The sequence below is a fragment of the Ochlerotatus camptorhynchus genome, unplaced genomic scaffold (assembly GCF_037179485.1).
Source record: "Ochlerotatus camptorhynchus isolate MF236.1 unplaced genomic scaffold, CSIRO-AGI_Acam_v1.1 ptg000087l, whole genome shotgun sequence".
Classification (NCBI taxonomy): Eukaryota; Metazoa; Arthropoda; class Insecta; order Diptera; family Culicidae; genus Ochlerotatus; species Ochlerotatus camptorhynchus.
The window spans coordinates 945,035-971,582 of NW_027040577.1; the positions used below are offsets into that span (position 1 = coordinate 945,035).

Genomic DNA, 26,548 nt, shown 5'->3' on the forward strand with positions numbered 1-26,548 from the left:
GAGACCATGCTGGGAATGGTCGAATAGCAGGCGGCCGTTCTGGTTCTGCTGGTAGTTCCGCCAGGCCTCGTGCCGGGCGTTCAGGTCCCCTCCGATTACAAAGCGGGCATTGGTGTGGGTTATGATGGCAAGGTCGTTCTTGAACTGCTGTGCTGTACCATTGCTAACGGTACATTGCCGGGGGCAGTAGACAACGATGAACCGGACGTTTCCGGTCGATGTTTCCACCTCAACGCCGACGGCCTCGATGATGGAAGTGCGGTAGTGGGGTAGGGTGCAGTACTTGATGCCTTTCTTGATGATGACCGCGACACCGCCCCCCCTGGAGCTGGTGCGATCAAGCCGGACAATGCTGTGGTCGGGCAGCCAGAAGCTGTCACCGGTCTTGAGGTGGGTCTCGGTGAGAAGGCCCACGTCGATGTCGTGCTTGCGGAGGAAGTCTTCAAGCTCAATGTTTTTCGCCCCTACGGAGCGAGCGTTCCAGTTGGCGATCTTTATGGGTTCACGGTCCATAATTAGCGACGAAGGAGATGATAGCTTGGAGCTGTTGTGTTCTTGTTGCGCAGGTGCGCTTGATGATGATGGCCTGGGCCAACAGTGTGACGATCTCATCCGTTGACAGCGGAGAATCGTCTGTAGCTTCACCGGTTGTACCGGCCAATCCCGGAGCAGGGGGATCCGTCGATGGCCCGGAGGCTTGACCGGGTACTGCAGCGGCAGCCAACTGTTGGTTGAGCGGGAGCGGCGGCAACACTGGAATTGGCCGTGATTGGACCGGTGATAACGGAGGAAAGTTCTGCGCGTTGTTTTCTGGAACCTTCTTGCGACCGGGCTGGCTGTTGGACGAGGCCTTCTTCCGGATCTCGGCGTATTCGGCCCGCTTCGGACAGGCCTTACTCGTGGCCTTGTGGGCGGCACCGCAGTTGGCGCATGTGGGAGTGGCTTCCTCGATGCTGTCGCAGTTGTCGATCTTGTGGTTTTTGCCGCATTTGATGCAGCGGCTGGCCATGCGGCAATTCCTGGTGCCGTGCCCGAACAATAGGCAGTTCGAGCACTGAGTGACGCCACGGTGGGTGGGTTTATACCGCTCCCACTTCACTACGATGTGGAACAGTGTGCGTGTCGTCTGGAGATCCTTCACGGTTGTGGAGTTCTTCTCCAGATGGACCAGGTAGAGCTGGTCACGATACTTGATGGCCTTGCTGCGGGTCATCTTGTGGACTTCGACCGGCTTGAGGCCGTTCGCCTTAATCTCGTCCATTAAGGTGGTGGTGTCCATGTCGTGGAGCCCGCGCAGCACCACTTTCAGCGGCTTGGTGGCCTCGATGTCGTGGGAGAAGTACTCCAGCTTCATTCTGTCCAAGAGGGCCTGAACTGCGTTGAAGTGTTTTTCGGCGGGGATCATCAGTTTGTAGCCTTCCGTGCACCGTTGAATGGTGCAGCGAAGGCCCTGCTTAATGTAGAAATCCAGCTGCTCCCATAGCCCGGGAGGGAAGCCCTTCACATAGAAGGGTGGCAACTTAACTTTTTTCGGCACCGTCTCAGGGTCCGACTGCGGCTGGGCTCCGTTCTGCAGGGCGGAGAACGGATTGAGCAGTGTCATGACAGCGCTGATTTATATCTTTTCAGGTTCAAGCAGAATGATGTGCAACCAAGTGGTATTCGTTTATGATGACTGGGTTTGGGAAAAAGGCTTATTTCATGAAATCAGTGATATAATTATCATTTGTACATTTTCAAAAGTTAAATTACAGAAAAATTGAAAAAATATTTATTTGAACAGGTTCGTAATGTAATATCCTATCGATTGGCGTATTTGGATTTTAATTTCATCTATAAATGACAAAGTTACAAGCGTTCAAAACCTAACACTCCTTCACCACACATATTTTTTGATTTGCACCCCAGTATAGTCGACAAAGACGTAGTTCCATTTACGTCAAAAATGCAAGAAGAACGGGAAAAGCAGGACAAGGAAATGCAAGAGATGGCGTTACGATTGGAAAGAGAACGGAGGAAAAAAGCGATTGTGGCTATGTTCGCCTTGGAAAAGGAGTACATCAAGAGGAAGTACAATCTCCTCCACGCTCAGCTAGATGATGATGGAGATGCGATAAGTGTTCGCAGCGGCAGAGATTACCACCAAGGTACTCGCAAGGTAGAGGATTGGATTAATCGGTTCCCGGCAGTGACCCTGAGCGCCAATACTGGAAGTATTCCCACTGGGCTCACGTTACCACCGGAAACTACAGTAAGCTCAGTCCAGATTACCTCGACGGCGGCTACCGCAGTGGCTGGAGCAAGTGTAGCGCAATCCACAATAGTATCCGCAATGAGGGTCAGTGAGATTTCTTCGTTCGGGACGGGCAGTTCTTGAATTGCACCGTTGACATCTTCCGTGTCGGCAACACCACCAATACCAACAGTACAGCAACCGATGGTCCAGTCGAGGGTCCAGCCGCCTTTGTCCGTTCAGCAACCGGTGCCAAGTCCACGAATATCAACAACAGTGATACAGTGGTACCAAGGCAGACCAATAACAACCCCGTTGGTGAGTGCGTCGCAGAACGTGAATCTGCCGTCCACGACGAATGTCAGTAATATGTTCGTGATTTCACCAATAACGACAGCATCTGTTTCGTATCCGTTGCCTTCACTGCCACCGATGGCCTCTCATCCATTGTATACGCAGTATCCTTTGCCTGTGTCATATTCGGATAGGAATTGGGGACAGAATAGAAATTCTGGGTACATGGGTCACGAATTTAATCAGCCTGCCATGTCTTATTCGCAACCAGTTCCAACGGGTACTCGTATGGCGGTGAACAATTCCAGAGTAACTAACCTCCCTAACACGGATCATCCACCTCCTCAAGATACATTCAGAGGACCAGACGCCCACCAATTAGCTGCACGTCATGTGGGAAGCCCTGTGGAGTGGCCATTATTCTGGAGTAATTTCGAAACCTCGACGCAAATGTGTGGATACACGGATGCCGAAAATCTTCTGAGGCTGCAGCGCTGTCTGAAAGGCGATGCAAGAAAGGCGGTTAGCAGTTTTTTGTTACATCCATCGAACGTTGACGAGATTGTATCAACCCTTCGTATGTTGTATGGCCGACCTTTTGCTATCATTGGTATGCTGCTCAATGAAGTTCGTAGCACCGGAAAAGCTAGAGACTCTAGTAAATTTCGGATTGGTAGTTCGCGATCTTTGTGCTCATTTGGTGTCAGCTGGACAAGAGATGCATTTGGCTAATTCTATACTTCTCCAAGAGCTTGTGGTTGCCAGCCAATATCAAATTGAGATGGGAAATGCACAAGCAATCTGTATTGGAAGAGGATTTACGCGCCTTTGCTGACTACATGAACACCATCATCAACGCCGCTAGCAGTGTCAGCAGTAGATTTTCGGAATGCACGAAACCAGATCGACAGAAAGGAAAGGCGTTTGTGAATTCGTTTCGCTCCGAGACCAACCCAGAAAGCTCCGAGAAAAACAACAAAAACGATGACAAACTGGGTGAATCTCAAGCACCTACGGTTTCTAATGTACGGCCGTGTGCAGTATGTCAAACCCCTGGACATAAGCCTAAAGAATGTCCCACCTTCAACGCGAAGAAACTCGATGATCGTTGGAAGGCAGTTCAGGAAGCACATTTGTGCAAACGGTGCTTATATCCGCACCGTAAATGGCCGTGCAAGGCTCCAGTATGCGGAACTGACGGTTGCCAAGAACATCACAGGTTCCTACATCCGGGGAATCCACAATATGGAGAAAATTTCAGAAGGTCAGCTACAACAACAATCAAAGGCGTAATGACGGTTCATCAACATCAACATCAGAGGATACTGTTCCGCATCATTCCGGTTTCACTTCACGCTAACGGAAAACAGTAAACACGTTCGCCTTTCTCGATGGGGGACCAGATTCAACGTTGCTGGAGAATTCTATATCTAAGGAGCTTGGTGTCACGGGACCGGTGTTTCCGCTGTGCATGCAGTGGACCAACGGTGTAAAGCGTACCGAGGAAGATTCCCGACGAGTGCAAGTGGAGATTTCCGAAAGCAACTCTAACAAGCGCTTCTCATTGAGTGGGGTACACACAGTATCCAACTTGGACTTATTTCATCAAACCGTTGACTTCAATGAACTGCAGGCCAAATTTCCTCATTTGAAAGGGCTTCCTGTTACGAGTTACGATGATGCTGTACCAGGGTTACTGATCGGTCTGGATAACACCAAACTGAAGACGCCTCTCAAACATAGGGAAGGTAAAGCGGATGAACCGGTCGCGGCGAAGACTCGTCTAGGCTGGACGCTGTATGGGAGATCAGGAGATGGGAATGTTACTTTATCCCACCGAATTATGCACGTCTGCAATCGTCCAACGAATGACGAGCTTCACGAGATGGTGAAAATCTTCTTCACCTTTGAAGGTGCAGGCGTTGGTGCAAACCAAATTGTCGAGTCAACCAGTGAAAAACGAGCTCGTGAGTTGATGGAAGCCACTACAGTGCGTAAAAATTCAGGAAAGTTCCAAACAGGCCTGTTATGGAAGCAGAACAAGGTGAAATTTCCTGACAGCAGGCCTATGGCGGAAAAAAAAGGTTGCAGTGTCTGGAAAAGCGGTTATCGAAGGATCCAAGGCTGTACGAGAAGGTGTGGGAGCAGATGGCTGATTACATAGCCAAAGGCTACGCTCTTAGAGCCACGGAACAGGAGCTAAAGAAGACCGATCCAAGCCAGGTTTGGTATCTGCCACTGGGAGTAGTGACGAATTCCAAAAAGCCAGAGAAGGTTCGCGTAGTGTGGTTGGCCATTTTTTGACGTAAGACTACGTCTTTCATTTCTATAGGGGGTACACTTTATGAAAACCGAAAATGGAACATGAAACAACATTATGAAAGATTTTGAACATTAATAACTCAGCTGCTTCTGGACCAATTTCAATAATTTTATCACCTATCGATCAGAAATATTTCTACGCATCTTAAGCAACTGATGATTTTTAACAAGAAGGTATTGAAAAAGTGGTAATGTTAAGCGTTGTTCAATGTACACATAAAAAGTGATAATTTTATCACTGTTGAACGTTCTTCCCAAACCCAGTCCTCACAATCGAGCACCACTTGGTTGCACATCATTCTGCTCTAACCTGAAAAGATATAAAGCAGTGCTGCTGTCTGGCATTAGCTCATTTTCGCTTCGGACGGCGTTGATAGCAATAGCAGCAGTAGGTGGTGGCTAGTCCTCTCTTGTACAACGCAACAAGCAACAATTGACTGGTCGTGGCAAAGGAGGTGCCAATCGTCATCGCAAATTTTTCGACATAACCACCATCCGTCGTCTGGCTCGCCGTGGCGGTGTCTGACGTATCTCCGGTCTGATCTACGAGGTGTGCTGAAGGTGTTCCTGAAAAATAAGATCCGTGATGCTGTAACCTACACTAAACACGGCAAGCGTAAGCTGCCACGGATATCATCTACGTTTTGAAGTGACAGAGACGCACTCTGTTTGGTTTCGGAGGTTAAATCATCACCGACTTTGGCAACAAAACGGCCCTTTTCAGGGCCACCAAGCTCATTACAGTAAATAGTAGGAATAGAATTCATCTGCCTGTTTGTCCATATTCTGAACCAAACGCCTCCAACGACCACACAAAATGCTCATATAACCAAACAGGAAGCAGGGGTACAAATAATTTTGATCAACTTTTATCGAGATTGAACCCAGGCCTGCTGGGGTGAGAGATATCCACGCTTACCACTACATAACCGGCGCCGCTAACTTTTCAGGTGTTTACATTGGCAAACTGAGCAAAAGGAAACGAACCTGTGTCGCTACTTGATAGTAAACTACTCATGATGGGAGGAGTCTTTGTAGCTTACCGGCGTCGTCATAATCGAGTACCATTTGGTTGCATATCATTCTGCTTTAACCTGAGAAGATATAAAAAGCGCCGCTGTCTAGCCTCAACTCATTTTCGCTTCGGACGCCGTGGTGAGCAGGCAGCAAAAGCAGCCGTCTGGCTCGCCGTGGCGGTGTCAAACGTGTCTCCGGTCTGATCTACGAGAAAACACGAGGTGTGTTGAAGGTGTTCTTGGAAAATGTGATCCGTGATGCTGTCACCTATACTAAACACGCCACGGCTATCGATGTCGTCTACGCTTTGAAGCGACAAACGAACTCTGTACAGTTTCGGAGGTTAAATCATCACCAACTTTGGCAACAAAACGGCCCTTTTCTGGACCAACAAGCTTATTACAGTAAAAAGTTAGAATAGAATTTATCTGCCTGCTGGTCCATATTCAGAACCACATGCCCCCAACGACCACACAAAATGCTCTCCAGGGTTGTAATCTTGTAACCAAATTTGGAAGCAGGGGTGGAAGTGATTTTGATTCTCTTCATCAACTTTCTCTTTGAAAAAAAAATACTACAAATTTGGTACGCCTACAAATCAAAAACGGTAAGAGTTAAGATAATAAATAATCGATCAATTAAAAGAACTAAATTTTCTTCACATTTGTTCCAAGCCCTAGCGGTCCTACGTCAAGCTCCCGTTCGTGTCCCTAGGCACAGACCCTTCTACTTTTTTAAATCGACTTTAAATTTTAAAAATTGACTTTTTTCAATGTAGGTTTCAAATGGATTTTTTTTTCAGTATTTTTTTTTTTCGATAAGTTGGACAATTTCCTAAAAATTAAGACAACACATTTTTGTAGGAGTTGTCATTTTTCCATAATATTTTTTTGAAAAAAAAATCGGCAAAAAACCAAGCCGTAAGGGTGCAGATATGTTGACAAATCGTTGCGGAGCTATTGCAGTTTAATAAGAATCATTATTTTTAAGATCATGTTTGCAAGCAACAGAAGATTTAACGCTATCTGCGTTATTTGATTTTTTCTCCCGGTCCAGAAATTTGTGGCATTTTAGTTTATTTATGATGTTGGTTCACTCGCAACTATTTTTGAAAAAATTAAGTTTTTTCGAACGAAAGTGTACCATAAGTGCTTCTGAACGTGTTTCGCAGTTGGGTGTGGTGAAATTCGTGCATTTCCGTTTGATTTTGGAAATCCGTATCACAAAATTGCCCACCGATTCCTTTGTTTGCCGTTCGACGACGACGGGTGTGCTTTCGCAAGAGTAACGTTTATTGGATCCGTTTCTTTGCACGGGAGTGTTTTTTTTTGTATCTAGCGTAGGTGTGCCTGCGATTTGCATCGAGTGACGGAGATTGTGAGTAAGCTGAAGGATGTCTCGCTGGATACGCCCAAGACTGGACGGGCGGTAGCTGATGGCCGTGAACGGTTCCTGGGGAAAGCACTAGATGCGAACCTCCTCCCAGATGGCCATGGCAATACAGGAAGTATCACAACAAAGGTAATTGCTATTAGATATTTTGCAAACAGTGACAGATAGCGGACATGAAGAACCAGTGGAGGTGCCGGGCAAAGGTGTTTATTCTAGACAAATGGTAAGTTACAAATTCTCTGTTGTCGTTATCGTAGGCGCCGTCGTAGTCGCTGTCGTAATCGCCGTCGTAGTCGTAGGCAGTACCGTTAGTATATTTAAAATTAAACATCAACCGCTGAAATATGAATTATCACGTATTTCTGTTGTTCATTACATTCCAAGTGAAATTCGAGAACGTAATTTCATATGAATAGCTTGTTTAACCAGATCTTAAACAACCGTCACATCGGTCATAGCTTGTTATGATTGTCTGAACCATGCGTAAAGAGAAAATCGAAACATTGAACGTCGCGTGAAAGTGGATCTTAATGAAGGCCTAAGTACTCTTTCGTAGCTTTTAGTTTTAGGATTTCAAAGATCGTCGATTGCAGTGGCTTGCTTACTGAGGAGAAAAACGCGGTCCCAGATCCTTTCATATTAAAAATATTAAAATATCGCTGTATTTTGTAAAAATTTTCGTTGTCATCGGTGCCGGGTTTGAATAGTTATAAAAACTTGAGTAACGCTATAATGTAATATGAGAGGCTCGGTGGCCTTAGAGCAACCGTTTTTGCTTACTGAGCAGAACATCATGAGTCTAATCTCAAGCCCATCCACATTCAAGATTCGTCAATGATTAAAAAGGAGCTCGTCTGCATAGTGGCAAACGTTTTTGCTTACTGAGCAGAAGACCGTGGGTTCAATCCCAAGCTCCTTCGCGTTATACGATCGTTAGGACATCAATTCAGCTTATCGTTTACCAAAACGAACCCTGCTGCTAACCCAACCCTCTTACCCAACATCCCTGTGATTCCGCGTGGAAGTGCAGAGGACTCCTCGGCTTGCATCAAAGCGAGTGTCACGTCAACACATTCCTACCCATTCCTTTCTTGACCTGCGTTCAGGCGCGGCTGGCGCTGGTATTGCCTGATTCAAGATCACCAGTTTTTACACATTGAGGATGATTGCTAGTCTCAAGCATCGTCTATTGGTTCTCTGTGTAATTACAGCTGGTCTGTCAATAACAAAGTAGCAACCGTGGGCGGTCAACCATGCTCATGCTCATGTTCATGCTCAATAAGAATCATTATTTTTAATATCCACAACGTAAAAAATACTTGTTGTAAACTTTTCATGACGTCTTGAAAAATAGCTACATTATTGTTACGTACTATTTAACATTTTTGCAACAGTTCAGTAACTTTGATTATATCTGGTTGAAACGTATACTACCGGCCAAATGTTCAATGATCAAGGTCGACTCTGTTTTCTTATGGCTTAACCTTGTTTAAGTGAAGGCTTTGATTTATACTTTATCAGAATTTCGATAGAAGGCTGAAACGGTCAAACGATCGTTTCATATAGAAGCGTTAGAGTTGGTTGCTCCTAGTGCTTAGGCAATAGGTGAATTCGAGTGCTCGAATCAATTTGTTTTGAAATGACGATGATAGTGGGGTGACTGTGTTTTCACCCATGTCAATGATTAATGACAGGGAAAATCTGATGATGAATTTTAGAAATCAAGATAGAACCGGAAACAAAACTTGGAATATTGAAAAGATGAAATGAATAGAAGGGAAGTTTATTGGTTGGTCAGGGAGAGCTATTTGGTCTTTCCCTTTTGGACCGCCGAGTGAAGAAGATCAGTACAGAATTTTAAGAAAATCAGTGCAGTGAACAAAACCTATAATAAAATCAAGTACGGTGCAAACTTAAAGAAAAAAAAATTAAAATGTTGTAATGTGGTGTAATTATTTTTTACAGAATTTATTAACCTTTTTTTATACATAAAAAGCACACAAAAACGTGAGTCACGAGTGCGAAAATTGTTTATAAAAGTAAGCGAAGTTTATTTGCAAAAGTGAAGATAGTTTCCTAATCAGTTAAATTTTTTATTGAAAGGTTTTTCTAGAAAAACAGGCTAAGGTAGCTAAAAGTGAGTCGGAGTAATTTAAGTGAAAAGATTGAGAATTCAGGTAAAGTAGTGGATAAAAACATGTGTGATGTGTTTCTGAGGAGTTTTTCTTTGTTTCTACAGAAGCCACTGAGCGGTGGCAACAGCGATTTGGGCTTGTGGCAGGAACGTTCGCTAAACATATTGCGAGGTTATTTTGAACGGTATTTCCATCGGTTCACCTCCCAGAGTGAATTTGAGTCCTTGGTTGGTGGTATCAGGCTTGGTTACCCTGAGTGCTCCTATCGCCTCGTGGTTGCGTACCACTATAGGACATTCGGAGAGCGTTGGTCATCGGATGAAGAACTCGGCCCCACGTGCATCACACGCCTAAAGTGATTGCCTGTTTCGTGGGAAGGTCCACAAGGGGGAAGGCTGCCAACGCCAGCGTAATCCGCCCGACTCACGTCCTGAAAACCGGAGGCCCTCCGTGCGATACCACCCCACAGAAAAACCGCCCACCGACGCTAGTGCACACTGGAACTATCCCAAACGGTGAATTCCTTATCTAGCGAGTTTCGCCCGGCAATGCCACTCGACGACATCCGCCCCACCCGGTGCACGCTATTGGTCGCCACTCTGGCGACGCTCCCTTTTTGAGGTTAGGACACGGCGTTGTCTGACCCGGCGATCGTTGCGATCAAAGCGATCTCCAACCGTCGCATCTTCATCTTGGTCGCGGTGAACAACTTGGCACCGAACCATCGAGCATCATCGAACCGGTCTGAAGTAGATTGGTCCCCCCCCCCCCCCCCGGCAACGGTCGGGGTGATCATCATCGTCCATCATCATACGGAAGAGCCACCCACTACGGACGAGTGTGGCTCGAACAGGTACCGTTGAGCAGCAACCGTAAGTACGCGAACCATTCTCCTCACACACACAAGAACACCGATTTATAAGTAGGGACCCTGAATTATATTTAGTAGGGGAAGAAAGCTTTTTAGGGGTTAGAACGACTCACAAGGGAACACAAAAGGGGGGGAAGGGAAGAGTGACGTCACACATAGGAGAAAAAGGTAGAGCAGGGTTTTGTGAATAAAACAACAACAACAAAAATTAAAACGAGCAAACCATAAATGGATTTTTTTGAACCTTTCAAAACCAGGTTTTTTTTTCGTTAAATCGAATTTGACTTTACTGAACTTGATTTTAATAAACCTATTTCACATGCACCGTATTTTAAAATTCACTCAATCAATTAAAAACAATTGGAAGATAAAATTAGAATAGAAGAATTGGGGGGAAAAAGAACGATTGGACTATTGGACTTGGGACGTTGATGGTTTTTGGTCGTTGGGTTACTCTAGTGGGTGGAATCTGCTGGGTTGAGAAAACTGCTAGCTGGGCACACATATCTGCAATTCTCGGCAGACGACTTCTTCGTCTGGCGCATAAGCCGGAATTTTTTGAGAACCCTAGCAGGATCCCCCTTACAAGGCTTTGCATTATAAGTACAAGCAATTTTTTGAAGATCGAAGCAACATATCGAATATACATGTTTGGACGGTTCTTGAACTGTTGCACCACTTTCCTGGACATTTTACTGTCCATTGAACCAGTTTTACGACCACTTCCTTCCTTCTTTCGGGCACTCAGACGCAGAATTGTGTTTGAAATTCCAAGCGATTAAGTGATCCATCGGTGGGACGTCTCTGGATTTTGATTGTAAGTGCACAACATTTATTTTAACGGACATTTTTTTTTTGTTTCGACGACATGACTGGAACTACTGTTAGAATAACTTTGAAACTTGACAGATGTAAACAATACACTATAAATAATGTTTACTAAAATGTTCAGGTTTTTGTCGAATGCACCCTTTTTTCGGCCCAACTAGACATGGAATTAAGTGAATTTTGTTACAAAGAATGAACAATGAACAATGGATTATCGGCTCCGTAAAGCTAACGTGATTGAGCCTTCCAAATAAACGAACTAGATAAAAAAAGGTTCCTTGTTTTGTTCTTTTGCTTTAAGGCCTTATTTGGTTCGCCTCTTGGCACCAAACAAGGGATGTTAAAAAAAGGGTTGTTCTCGCATGATGAGGTCAAGTTTGCTTTTTTTCATATAACGGTGACCCATCCTAGTATGTATGGAAAGATGTGTGGGAAACGAAGCGATTCTGTTAAGTTGGTATTTAAAAATTTAAAAAAAATTGCCCAATTTTGCAGAAAAAAAAATATGGAAGACCACAATTCAATTCGACTTCTGTGCAAAAGTTATCATTTTTTTTTACTTTTGTCCTTGTGCTCAGCGCATACATACAGGCGTATATACTTGAATGTTTGCGTGACGTAATTGGTGTAAATTAAAACACAAATACCTCTGTGCACAGAAGTCGAATCGAGATGCCTGTTTTGACAAAGTTGTTCGGCATAGTTCGCAATCGTAGTCGCAAGTTTAGTAAAACTTGAGCAATTTTGGAGTTTTTGACAAGCAAATGATAGTTTCTCTCCGTTCCCTACACAATTTTCCATACATACTTTTAAGTTCTCCCACAACTCCAGAAATTACCAAATTCGTTCAAATTTGACACATTGTTTGAAATAACATCCCACGTATATCACACAACTGAGGGCCAACCCGAGCAAAGCTGAACATCAAATTGAAATCAAAATTTGCTGTTATGATGTAACTTATTTTGAATACTCCAGTTGATCTCATTTTGGTTGACTTAACGGTTAACACAGCAAAAATGAGAGCAAAATTTTACACTGTTGAAGCAAACGGAAAACTAATCCTGCTTTCAATGAAATCAATTTGATTACTGATTTTGCATTCATAATGTTTAACTGAATACGGGCCTAGAGTAAATGGTTACCATTCATGTTTCTCAAGCTGAAAGACTTAGGCTCCAATCTCACCGCGGGCAAGTCACGAATGACCTAAAATGTGTTAAACAAATCAGATAAACGATAATCATTAGCTCAACGACAGATGAATTTCAATTAAATTTTAAACAAGACGTAAACAGCAGAACTTCAAGTTAAGTTGATTTCATTTAAAACGTCTTGACTGCATAATGAAAGCACAATATGATATCAGACTTATGTCGCAACATTTGAAATCAAAATGAGTTTTCATTATGATAGGAACTGCACACTTTAATATCGATTTGCTTTCATTTTGTTAACCGACTTTGCTCGGGAAGCCACACCCGCCACCACCTCTACACCATGCCACTGTACCAAGTATGGGAAATGGCTCTAATGTTGGCCTATGGATCTAAGATTGGGCCCATCGCTAAACATCTGCTATGTATCAATTTTATCAAGATGAACGCGTGATTGGGACGGTACTAATGGATATTTTTGGTAGCTATTGAAAATTTAGTCGATTGCTGAATTTATGTATGGGTCCAAATTTGAGGCCGACATTACATCCATTTCCCCTAAATCTGAAAAAGAAATGAGGAGATCATACTCGACGATCAAAGTTTGGAATTTATTTAGTGCAGAATCCAAAACCATAGCCCACCAAAATCTGTTCCAAAATCCACTCTCAATATTTTCCCTTGCACATGGAAAGCACTCGGTCATAATCACTTCATTTCACATTTTCATTGGCTAGCATTCAGCACAGCTGAAGCCTCCTTCCTATGGCGTCGATTAGCAACAACTTCAGGTCAATTCCAGTGGCCAGACTGAGCTCGTTACTTGACTTTACAATCATGGTCAACCTCGATAGGGATTAAGAAATTAACAAAAAAAAAAACACTCTGAACCTCCTACCCCCTCAATTCATTCGGCAGAAATAAAACACAATCATCCCCGGCACCAGCTAGCCAACCGTAATGGCAATAACTTCGTTGCGCTTCGTTTTCCCTTCTGATGGCCCCTTCCTACCCTAGTTGGCACCGCGAAGCCGCGGCGCCACCGTTGATGACGAGCCGTCGCCCGGAGGCCGGGATTGCGTTGTAAATCACCACTTTATGTAATTATGGACCGTCCAGATTTTTTTTGCCTGCTCTTACCTATCGGGCTGAAAATCAGTGCACTCGCATATTTTCCTCTTAGCTGCTTTTTGTTTCACTCGCATGCGTTCTTCCGGGATGCAATTATGTAAATCTACCATCCGCCCGTTCGTTAGTTAGTGTTGCAAAACGGTTAGCATCATTTCCCAGTTGGCATCAAAAATACGTTATACAGATCATCGTCATTAATGTTTTAATCCACTCCGTTGGTTGCATCTTTCTGCATCAGTAGAAATTCGCTTTGGGAACGACGATTCGGCCGTGAAGCGCATTTTTCATCTGAAGTTGATTACTCAGAAACATAAATCATCATTCCCTCATTCATTGCGGTGCATTTCAAAGAAGATTCTGGTCGGCATGCGGATGTTTACCAACAATCTCAATGTTCTCCCACCCTCTCAGCTAATCCAAATAAACCGCAAATCGTGGCGATGCCTGTTGACAGCTTCTGTCAGCCACCCACTTTGACAGTAGCTCTCTGCTGCGTTCGTTGTTGCTTCTGTTTACATCTTTTCACTCTCAGCAACACGCAAATGATGAAAATTTTCTCCGATTGCCCCTTGACTGCTAGGGCGTATTCACTTCTAAAACACCTTCTTCGTCACGTAATCACACTTCACTGGGTAGTCTAGCGTCCTGAGAGCACAACATCTTCCATGCCATCATTTTTGACATTCGTAAACTGTCACAATCAACAAAAACACGAAAGAGGGCCGAAAATTGGAGCAAATATGCTCCCGCGAATACTGCGCTCCATCCGTCTGGCCTCGGGGGTGCTGTGGATTTTTCTCACTCTTCCGAGTAGCTCCCAGTGATCTTTGAGACGAACTAGAGCGCACACAAAACTTGTTCCTTATGGCCCTCGGGACGAATATTGCGAGCGAAAGTGTGAGCGAGCGATATATCGTCGTAGCACGGCGAGCCGAGCGCGAGCATGGATAACGCGGAACTGAAGTGTGACTTCGTTTCCCGGATTGTAATTAGTCCTGCACAAGACATAGTCCTGCTGTACTCTGAGTTAGTTTTTGATGGGAGATTTACTCATGATTATTCAATGTCCTCTCCGGAGCAAAAATTCTGCTCGAATTGGACGTACGCATGCGCGCTCTTGAATTGCTCATGAGCTCAGCTCTCACGGTGAAATGTGTTTTGTTTTGAACGTTTACGTCGCAGAGAACAAAGGATATTCATGCAAAATTTGGTGAGTGACTGTCACAAAGTGACACAATTGGTGGACCCCTGTGTGAGTGATTCACTCCTTTTGTGCTTTGTGCTATGTTTTGACGAGTGGCGAAAAGGGGATGACGATTATGTAACACATCTATGTTGAAGCGGCTTCAGAGCGTGTTCAGAATTTGGAAACACTCCTTGTCGGTTCGTTGAGCAGTCGAATTTGACGAATGTGGAGAAAAGGAAAATTATTCAGTTGATTTTTTCATCTAATTAGTTTCTTCTTTATATGAACAATTATTAGAAGAATATGTACAAATAAAAAAAGATTTTCCACTTTCCACTTTCAGCTAAATCAGTTTCCATCTAAATGAGTTCGAATTTTGCCCCTTTCAAACCCCCAATGCTGATACTGAAAAATACTTAAACTATCATAACTCCGTTTTTTTCTGAACAGATTTGTTATCGATCAATTTTAAAAAGACGCAAACTCCTTTTGGGTGAGATGTAAAAGATTTTGAAAATATATTTTGAATTTGGAAAAATATTTTGAATTTAAATGGGATAATTTTTTACGGTGGGGTTATCGTGGATGTCGAAAGATGGAAACGGGACGACCTAACTCCATTTAACCCAATATTTTTATCAGTGGTTCGAATTTTAGGTCAGAATTATTAAGAAACAAGAATTTTTTTGTTTGAATCATGATTATAGGACATAGCAACAGTTATTTAAAGATATAAGTTTGTCTAGTTTAAAAGGCATGGACTGAATTCTCTGCAAAAAACAAATTTCATCCTAATGCGATTGACGGCGCCAGTGCTTGAGTGGTAAGCGTCACTGCTTTATCATCCAAGTGGGTATGTGTTCAAACTAAGCTAATGTCGTTCTGATTTTCAGAGTCGAAAAATCTCTGGTCATGTTTCGAAAGGAAATAAAGCCGTTGGTACACATTTATTGATGGGTTCGATATCTCTAGTTCAGCTGCTGGGGCTCCTCCGTGGTGTCGGTGATTGACACTTAATTTCAGAATAGAGACCGACGGAAAATAAACAAGATCCAAAAATATCCCGTGGGTCTCATGCGCTTATTCATTCTTATTCTTCCAACGAAACATTTTGGCTGTAAATACCGCTGCTGTAAAATCTAGGCCTCTCAGCTATTGCAGGAAAATATCAGAGGTATAAGGCCTGCCAGATGTAATTTACAGAGTTTTTGGTTGGACGACATTTAAAATTTGGGAAACATTGAGTTAACTTATTGACTAATCCGAACAAGGCAGAGCTCCACCGTGGAAGGCGGTGCCCTCGTCCGGTAGAGATGCCCCGACGGCCGAAAGGAAAGAATCAAACATTGAAAAACAAACCAGCGTCCTTCAGGAAGGAGATCAGGGTGGTCAGGATCGAAGGTTCGTCGCCCAGTATGTCGCCGATATTCCCCGAAAGGCCGTAGTTTTGCCGCACGAGCTCGTACTTTGGACACATGCAGGGGATATGCTCGACGGTGTCTGGAATATTAAAGACAGGTCTTGCGGAAAACTCCTCCGCCGAAATCGTGTGAGAGCCGGGTGTGACCTGTGCGAAGCCTGGAGATGACTCGTTGCTCCTTTAGGTTCCCAAGGTCCTTCCATGGACGCGTTTTCTTCTTGATTTTCCTTAGATGCGGTCCTTGGTTTGCCAACCATTCTTCTTGCCACCAAGCCTGCATGGAAGTTTCACTTGATGTCCAGAAGGGGAGCTTCATCGGTGTACCTGGCACCAGATGGTCCCGCTCCGGCCAGTCTGTCAGCGTCGGAGTTGCCAGTGATGCCACAATGCCCCAGAACCCAAGCAAATACTGTGTTGGGGGGGGGGGGGGCATCTGATGATCCCCTGAATCCACGGATGAGTGGGCATTTTGGATTGTTGCTTCGAAAATCGCCGCTGCCTCTGCAGAAAAAAAAACAGAGCATTGTGGCGGTAGGCTCAAGCTCGTTGGCGAGATCTTTCCTGCAATGCTTATCCCAACTCCGTTGTGCAATTAGGCCCGTCCGTACAACGGTGCGTATGCTTGGGGTAGCTGGGGTTTAGCATCTCCGCGATGGAATGTCTGAGCGTCGCCGAGTTGTCTCCTGCCCTAAACTGGTCCTTAATTCGGCTATCGATGTTTAACGGTCTCGATTGCCAACTTTTTCCTCCCAGCCAGTGGCTCTTGGCTATTGGGGGAGGTCGGTATTGGCTGCTGTACGGAGGATTCATAGATCCATTCGTTACCCGATTTTTTTGCCAAGTAGGCAGCCGCTTTGATGGCGACTGCGGTATTGATTCGAAACCGGACAGGAAGTACCCCGACTTCAGCGCAGGCTGTGTCGACCGGCGTCCAGGCAGGAGACCTGAAATTACCCGGATGTAGCCATTGTAAACCGGTGCAAGAACTTGCAACAGTTTGTCCTTGGCCATTGCGGTGAGCTCCAGCCGGATGTAGCCGGATAGCTCGATTGTTGGTGCGGTGCGGCATGGAGATTGTTTTGATAAAGTTTATGCGGGTCTTGCAACTATCCTTAACACACTGGAAGTGTTGCGTGAAGCTTAAGTGTCGATCAACTAGATCGCCCAAGATGCGAATCGTTTTTTTTTTTTCTGGGATATCGGTTGATCCCCGATCTTGATAGAAGCTCCGCCGATTCGGTGACCGGAAGCGCAGACGTGACAGCGGATACTCTTTGCTGTTGAGAGTTGGAACCTGGCTGAGGCCGCCCATTTGGCAACTGCCGATACAGCTGCTTGTGTTGGGATGCGGGTTCAATTAGCACGTCATTCGCGTAGACGGGAATGTGGATGTTCATCGCTATTAGGAAAAAAGTCACCGCGGATAAAGGAAAGGATATTTCCCTTGAATCCCCAGGTCAGTGACGAATATGTGCAGTTTTTGTTATTAGCTAAATTTGAAAAGCAATTAAATTAATTAAACATAATGAACAAGCACATAAAGGTTGTCCACGTAATTTTTGAACCACTGACATTTGCCCCCTAACTCATCATGCATACGATGAAAAATTACCATTTTTTTTTTAAATATAGTTTAACGTGTATTGTTTACATCCTGTAAATTTGCTGAGATTCTGTTGCGTAGATTTAGAAATGGAACCGAAAGAGCAAAGCAACATTATCCTGCCGAGAACTCGGAGAACGACTTGGGATACTGCATACTACCATAGAGGTAGCTCTAAGACTAGAAGGTCTCGAAGAAACGTGCTCAACTTTTTGGCTCAGCTCTGGTACTCTCTTCGGTCCCAAGCTATTCGATTCACCCCTCGAAACATAGGAAAAACCAATAACCCCTCATTTTACCTGTCAAACTTTCATAGCGAATCAAAACAAACATTGCGTAGTACTAGAATTTCGACTAGAATGGGATACGGTATTCGTTTGCTTGGGACCAATAGGCTAGTCAAGTAGTGAGCCAATTTAAAATCGTTAGTTTCGTATTGATTGTTGATACTACTACTGTTTCAAAAGCGCTGAAACGAATGTTTAACCATCGAACATAAGCCCTGTGCAGGACGAAACCAGGTCTACTGAGCAAAAACGTCCCCTTCTGTTGGTGCGTGCATCCAAAAGTAATCCGAATGCTTCGGTAAGGGATGTGGCTAAAAAGTTGGATGTTTCAATGAGTTATGTTCAGAAAGTGAAAGGTCGTGCTGAATGACATACGTAAAGTCTGTTTAGACAATAATCCGGACACATCAAAACTTAAGTAAACACAGCTTTTGCAATATATTTCAATTGTAGTTGTTTATTTCAGATTCAAGGGATATGATTTAAAAATTTATGAATTCTAAACATAGTTATTCGGTATTTGCATAAAATTTTCGAATACTTAACTACATCTATTAGGGTTTGCACAGACTCCTCAGATAGCCGTCTTTGTCCAAATTTGTTGGAAGTGTTTGATATCTTTGATTCCTTGTTTCTTTACAGAAAGGTTCCGCTTCATCAGAGCCCAAAATCTCTCGATTGGACTAAACTCTGAACAATTTGACGGATTTGAGGTTTTTGGTACACTATTCACTTGATCTGCTTCGTACCAATCCATCACAGTTTTAGCATAATGGCATTCGTTTTTGCAGGCGCTCTTTCTAGTAAATTTCCTTGTTGGTTGTGCTTGTAATGACGAAAAATTTACTCTTTCGGCCACACGTGCAAATTGCTTGCCAAATAAGGTATTTTTTTTTGGGGAATTTCGATGCCTTCTTCGTCCTGAAATACACAGCTGTAGCATTTTTGGCCACAGCAAAATAGAAAGCCAGCCCTGGAAGCTGCTTGAAATCTTCCAGGACATTAGTTTCATCGTCCATAACAACGCATGAAAATTTCGGCAAATATTCGCAGTACAAACGTCGAGTCCGTGGTTTAGCTGTCAAACTCTGTTTGTCGTTGCGATTTGGAACTGTTTTTACTTTATGGGACTTCAGCCTCAAACACTGTTTTGATTTTTTGACAAAACCAGGTGACATTCTTATTTTACGAGCCACCGTTCGAACAGAAAGATTCAATATCATCTTTACCTTTCGGTCCATGACAGGATCAGCACGTTCAATGTCTTTTCACTTCTCGGTTTCCTCTCGACCGACCGTCAAAAGTTCCGAAAATGATTTGAGCACACCGTGAACAGTGGCGTAGCTAATGGGGGTGCCAGGGGGCCAGGTCCCCTCCAGAATTGTCTAGCCCCTCCTCCAGAATTATCTAGGCCCCATCCAGATAAATTGTCTAGCTACGCCAATGTGGATTTAGGTAAATCCAACTTTTTGCAAGCTCCCGTATTGACAAGTCAATATTTGCATTACGTCCGTACAAAATCCGCTCGCGCACGTGTTTTTCATTCGTCCTATCTTGAACACAAAACATGGAATGTAAATATTAATCATAGTCTTCTTCATCAATGACTCCCAGCGATACCTCAGCGAAATGTTTCACTCCTACGTGCAATATTTAAAAAATTACAGTGATTTGATGCGGATACAGACCTTACAAGATCCAGAAGCTTCCCAATCGTGATGAACGGTAAAGTTTGGTGGCAAAAACAAACGCAAGAAAGCTGTGTTTGGAAATTTTTACAAAAGGTGATTTATGTATTTATTTATTTATTCGTCGTATATCAAATGTAGACCAATTTAAGTGACAAACAACACTAATCTAGAGAAAATTAATGTCATGTCGGCCTAATGTCCCTAATTTGGGCCCATACATAAATTCAGTAATCGACTAAATTTTCAATAGCGACCAAAAATATCCATTTGTTCCGTTCCAGTTTATCTAGCAATAAATAGCAGATTTTTAACGATGGGCCCAATCTTGGATCCATAGGCCAATATTAGAGCATTGGAATAGTATCGGATGAACAACGTCAATTTTGTTCCAAAAGACAACAATCCACCAGATTGCCCAGAACTCTGACCTATCGAAAAATACTGGGGGGATTATGAAGCAACAGCTGAGACAAACCCTGGTTTTGTCAAAAATTAAGTGGAAATGAAAAGAAAGTGGAAAAAAGCTGAGAAAGAAGTGGCAGATACCACTGTGCAAAAGTTCAAAGGAAGGTATTAAGAGGAAAGTTCATGTATTTGTTGGTGGTAAATAAATGAGACCCAACTAAAGGTTACAAAGTTTCTTAATATAGCAAAGATCACACTCTGAAATTTTTTCTAGATTCTGATAAATGGCTTTTGTTTCACGATATTTTTGTGTGGTGCAATAATTTTCTGGACAGCCTCTACTTTCTTATGTGCCTGGACAACAATAAATTTACACCGACTGCACGAAATTACATATTTTGGTACCAGGTGAATCTTTGGTATTGACGAACAAATTTGACAATGTTAAAAATATTTTTCAGTATCCCGAGAAGTCTTTCAATGACGTTGAAAAATCTCAGCACTGGTGCCAGACTAATATGATCTCAAACACAAAATGTGATTTCATATGATTTCTTCAACAAAATTGTTTTGCAATACGTATGCTATGCACATAACATATTAAATGGGAAGTTCATGAACATGTCAAGGAACAAGATCTCTAAAACCTCAAGGAGTTATAATTAAGCCACAATCAAGCTGCGGCAACTTATAGTGATGGACGTGTGGTTAGGTTTTTTTCGTCCATTTTGTTCCTGCAAAATGATTGTAATTTGCCATGCTTGCGCCAATGAGATCGGCATACGAAGAATATAAAGGCTGCATATGATGCTGGTCTGGAGAAACAGTTGAGTACTCATACGGAGTTGCTGGAGAAGATTGACGGGAGCAAAAACGACACATGGCGTCATACCCGAAACACGACCGTCATTCATATTTGAAAGTTTTCAATTAAATGGCTTTTAATTTTTCATAATTACAGTTTATGTCACTGCATATGTCTTTCCAAAACTCACAAATTATTACGGAAGCACCTATTTGGTGTACCTTATACGTGATAATGTTTGCACCATTGAGCAATGTCAAAATTAAAAAAAATATCAAAAATTTCGTTTTCGATTTTTTTTTTATTTATTTAAAGGGGGGATGTTTCTCAGAGTCTTAAACTATGTTAATCATCGATCGAATTTCCACTTGCTGCAATTAAGGCCTCCACACGCTTCCGGAATGCACGGCAGGTTCTAATAATGTAGTCTGGATCCATTTCTCTCCAGGTACGGGTCAATGTTTGTCTGAGGCTTGCTGTACTCGGGTGGCATTTAGAACAGGCCTTGGTCTTCATGACGCGCCATATTGAGTAATCCAGTGGATTAAGATCGGGGCTGGATGGCGGCCACATATCCTTCACCCAGAACGGAAGCACCACTTCTGAGTGCGGTTCGAGGTGTGGCACGGAGCCCCATCTTGTTGAAATACAACATTTGGCTTCCAATCGTTCTGTTCTTTGATCCACGGAAGAACATACTTACTTAAAATACCGATGTAGACCTCCGTGTTGACCTTGTCGCCTTGTGGAATGAACACCGGGTCCATTTTTTTGCCATCGGAAGCCACCAATCCAAACACCATAACGCTAGCAGGATGCTTGGTCAGATACACGTTCTTGAGCTCTTCGGCCACGTCTTTTATCGGAAGAGAACCGGTCGGTTCTGGAATTTGATACGGGATCGACGGTAAACATGCTCTCGTCAGTGAACAGGATACCGGATTTTTTCGCTTAAGGAAGTTCAAGATTTTCTTGCATCGTTCGACTCGTAGCTCCCGGATGCGGTTGGTAATCATGTTAGTTTTTTCCGTGCCCTCGACTTCGCCCCGCAATCTTCCTTTACGATCTTCTTCCCGTGTTCCTTTGCCATTTTCCTTGTTGAACGCACTGGATTCATTTTGATAGCAGCGATAACCCTCGGAACCCGAGCTGACCTCTTTTCTCGCTCTAAAACCCTTTTGACGGTCCACCGGGACACTCCCACGGCGATTGAAATGTCTTTTTGCGACATTTGCGCTGCCGCTTCTTCATGGTGCATCTGTCAAACTATGCAAATCATTTTCTTTTATACACAGCCTACTACGGTATGAACTATAGGTTACGTGCATGCAAAGAAAACCAAGGCACTGTATGCACAGGTGAAACAGTAACCTTATTTGTACGATGGTGCAAACATTATCACGCATACGGTACATTATAGCGCTTCAAGAAAAATATGAAATTGCCTTTATTATATTAATACTAAAATATTACCACGAATTCCATTGCCCCACTATCACGAAAACTCCATTGCTCTGAAAATCATAACCTCAATTGTCCAAAGCTCCGCAATTTTGAGTGCACTGGATAATCGTACAACACAGTATTAAAAAGATATTAGTTAACAATTCAATTATTTACTACTTTTAATTGATCTTTCAGGTGGACATTTTCTCTACTTTTCGTTAGTAAAGACTATTACTTGCTATACAACGTAGATTTACCTTAAAGTTCTCTTTACAATTTTTATGGAATTGTCCTCAGAATTTACTTTTAATTATTGTAATAGTCTGAAATTCTCCACAGGGTTCAATCAAATGATGCGACAGTATAATCTACACTGTGAAGTCAGTAGCATCACTATGTCAAAAGAAGAAATTAAAACCCGACTAAAACATCGAAATAATGCATGGTATGTATTATTTCTGCGAAGAGATGATTGCGTACGCAAGACATGTCGTCGATACAGGAATCTGTTGAAATATATTTCCTATAGTCGTTACTTGTGCGGTTGAACTCCTGCTTCATAATGTACGAACGATTTTGGCAGTATCTTCGTAGCGATTTAGCCCAATACCGTTTCAGGCATCCAGCTAATTTTAATGGTCGCCAGTCGATACCGGAAATAGCAGCACTAATCGCAACATAGTCAGCTCGACGGAAACCCAGTGTACGATTATTTTCGGAACAATCCTCAAAACGATTGGCACTGGGAGGTTCATCAGGACGTCTAAATCAGGGTGGTCTGCATCAGGAAAGATCAGCGGTTCTATGGCTTCCGAAACGGTGCATGCTAGAGTTGCAGCTTCGTTAGACAGAACATGGTCTAGAAAGCGAACGTTTATATTCGATGCACAATTGATCTGCGTGAGGCCATGTATTTTTTTTTCCTTGATTTGTTTTCCGTCGATCGTTTTTTCCGTGCTGAGCACTTATGCTACCGACACCAGAGAGGCAGCACCCATACCTGGACCCTACCTATCGACCCATCAACTCATGAACCGGGGACCAACGGATTTGCTTCCCTTCCAAAGGAAGGCGTGATCAGAGATGTTATGCCTCAGAACATCCCGGCGGCGCCGACGAGGCCATGTAAAGCGAAACCGTCAATAAGCGTTGAACTAGCAGCCAATAGAACCGATTGAGGCTCAACCTGGAAAGACCCATCGTACGACTTACTCCACCGGAACAAAGGCTGGTTATAATCTCCGAGCTGCAGAGAATAGTCATTGAATTCCAAATGGGAAACAATAGCACCGATAGAGTTCACATAGTCCTGAATACTAATGACATCGTTGCGGCGGTCCGAAGGTGAATAGATCACGCCTACACTAATAACTCGACTTGGCGTAGTGATTCTAACCCACAGCTGTTCTAGAGCATCAGAAACAGGTGTCGGATCGGTATAACTGTTCCAACGAGATGATGGGTTTTTGCACTGTTGGAGGCATTACGGTCTGTGCGATAAACCGAAAAGGCATTTTCAAACAGTTGAGCACTGTATAAACGGCTATCGAGCCATGTCTCCGTCAATACAATGACATCATATTCGCACTCGCTAGCGGACAAAAAGAACGAATCTACCTTGGTCCGTAGTCCTCGAACATGCTGGTAGTATATGCGCAGGAGATGAACTACGTTTACAGCGCTAACTGCAACAGATGCGTTGTCGGCCGATGTCTCCGTGGTGGAGCTGCATACAATACCACTGGAATTCGAACCGACATAAGGAAGAGGCAATCCAACATTAACGTGGTACTTGTCTACTAGAGCAGGTTGGAAGACCCTCTCTCTACATCCAACAACGGGTCTGGGACGACTATGGCTTAGGCAGTGGTATGCAGGACCGTGTCGGAGAGATCGAGGGCTTCCAAAGTGCTTTCCACGACGCGTGCCGGGAATCCAGTGTTTGAAGCATCCTCAGGTGTTCAGAATGAGGTTAAATGTGACAGGTACAGTGCGCAGTGGCAGAACAAATAGTTCAACTGTGGGGCGAAACATCTTCAGGCAGGGAACACACATTATTACATTGATACTTGCCTTGATGAGCAAGCTGGAAGACCTCTTCTCGCACTCAAGACACGGGGACAGGACGACTTGGACTGCATTGATGAGGAAATGGCTCAACTGTGCTAGATGGATTAGAGGCTTCCGTGTTGCTTTTCAACGTGCGTGCCGGAGGTTCACTTTCGACTGCTAGATCAAAATGACTGCAACTACATACAACACGAAAGATGATCTTAAGGAGTATCTGTATCTGACCCATCCGATGATTGTGGAGACGCGGGCGCTTGCGCGTTTTTTTGCACGATTGTCTACGAACTGTCGTTGTCGTTGTCGTTGTCGTTGTCGTTGTCGTTGTCGTTGTCGTTGTCGTTGTCGTTGTCGTTGTCGTTGTCGTTGTTGTTGTTTTCATACGACATCTCTGCATGATGTACATATCCAAAGAGCTTTTCCGCAACTGAAAAGCTGCTGCATATGACTGCGGCTAACTTCCGAACATGAAAAAATGCTGCGCAAAAAGCACACTGCAGATAACGGAGCAAGGAAGGAAGGAAGAATGTGAAGAAGATGGAGCAGCCGAAGTCCGATATAGCGGCAATAAGGTGAAGCAGTTAACGGAACAAGGAAGGAAGGAGGGAAGAATGTAACATGTAACAGGATGAAGATGAACTAAGCTGAAGAAAATTGATACGGTCATGTAATGAAGAACACAAATCGGATAGCGGATGGAAGATTAAGGAGAAACAACGTGAATTGTGCATTGAAGTAGAAGAAGAAGAAGCATATGATGAAGAGAAGATTTTGGATGAAGCGAAGTATCAAATGAAGGTGGAACGAAAAACGACGCTGAAGAAGTGGAAGAAGATCAAGAAGATAAAGCGAAAAATAGCGAAATGAAGAAGAATCGGGATGAACATTTACTGTAATGTGCAACAATTTCTAAAAAAAAAGTGTAAAGAGGCAAAGATGCGGATGTAAAAGACGAACCAGAGGAATATTCAGAGAAATAAGAAGATTTGGATTCAAGGCGAAACAGGAAAATTACAAAGGAGGTGTGAAGAAAAACAAGCAAAGGAGACACGAGAAAAAAATTAAGAGAATGCAGAAGAAGCGAAGCGGAACCGGCGGGATTGGATGTAGCATTGCAGAACGAAAATATGGCGGATAACAAGAAACGGACGAAGGCTACGGAAAAACGAAGATGATGAAGAAAAGATAGAAGAAGTAAAAGTGAAATTAATTGAGATGAAGAAGTGAAAGAGATGAAATGTAATGATCAACGATGAACCAGAAGGAGAGAAAACGAGGAAAGGAGACAAAGCTAAGTGCAATTAACCATAAACACCAACACTCACACCCACATATGATCACAGTAAACTGAAACAGACATGAATGCATCTGTGGATGTAAAATGTCTTAAATAGATACAAAAAAAAAACACTGCGCAGGTTCGATGTCACGAATTTCTTTGCAACATTTACCACAAACCCGTTCTATATTAGCAGGTTAATCTGGATGTGACTGTACTTTCAGCTGTATGCAGCGAAGAATAACGGCTTGTTTTTACTGCGAGCAATAAGCTTGTGCGATTGCTTTGTCTGCTGAACTGCTATCTCCTTAAAACACAGCAAACTATCCATAGAACTATCCTAAAGCTTCCCTCGCCTTCTTTTCGGAATAACCTTGAAGTTCTTCAAAGAATTCCTAAACAATGCATTCTAGAGTTTCCTTGGAGTGCTCTACAGAATGCCTGTGAGTTTATAACTATTTTAATAAAAAAAACATGAAAAACTCTTACTGCAAAATCATCCAAGAGCCTTGATAATGTTCCTGGGCCCAGAATCTTGATATATTTTTCAAACTTTAATTCGAGTGCATTTTTCAAAGTTTGGAAACTACAGTATTTCTATGAGTTTTGATCACATATCTGTCTATATTTTCGGTATTGCTTTCATCTGAATCGCAAGGAGATTTTTCGGCTTTATTGCTAAAAGACTGTTTAGCATGAGCATGAGCATGAACATGATTGACCGCCCACGGTTGCTACTCTGTTATTGCCAGATCAGCACACGGAGAACCAATACACGATGCTTGTGACTAGCAATCACTCTCAATGTGTAAAAACTGGTGATCTCAAACGCGGCAATACCAGCGCCGGCCACGCCCGAACGCAGGTCAAGAAAAGAATGCATAGGAATGTGTTGACGTGACACTCGCTGTGATGGAAGTTGAGAAATCCTCTTCACTTCCACGAGGAATCACTGGGATGTTGGAAAAAAGGGTAGGAT

General features: G+C 43.4%; 1 protein-coding gene across 1 annotated transcript in view; it reads right to left on the bottom strand.

The window, feature by feature from the left end:
- Window positions 1–14,321, bottom strand: part of Ptp99A (Protein tyrosine phosphatase 99A) — a 482,762-nt gene extending 468,441 nt beyond the window's left edge. The window contains exon 1 of the mRNA XM_065218483.1: window positions 13,390–14,321. The gene's annotated coding sequence lies outside the window, so the exon portion shown is untranslated. The remainder of the gene's footprint in view (window positions 1–13,389) is intronic.
- Window positions 14,322–26,548: the final 12,227 nt, after the last annotated feature.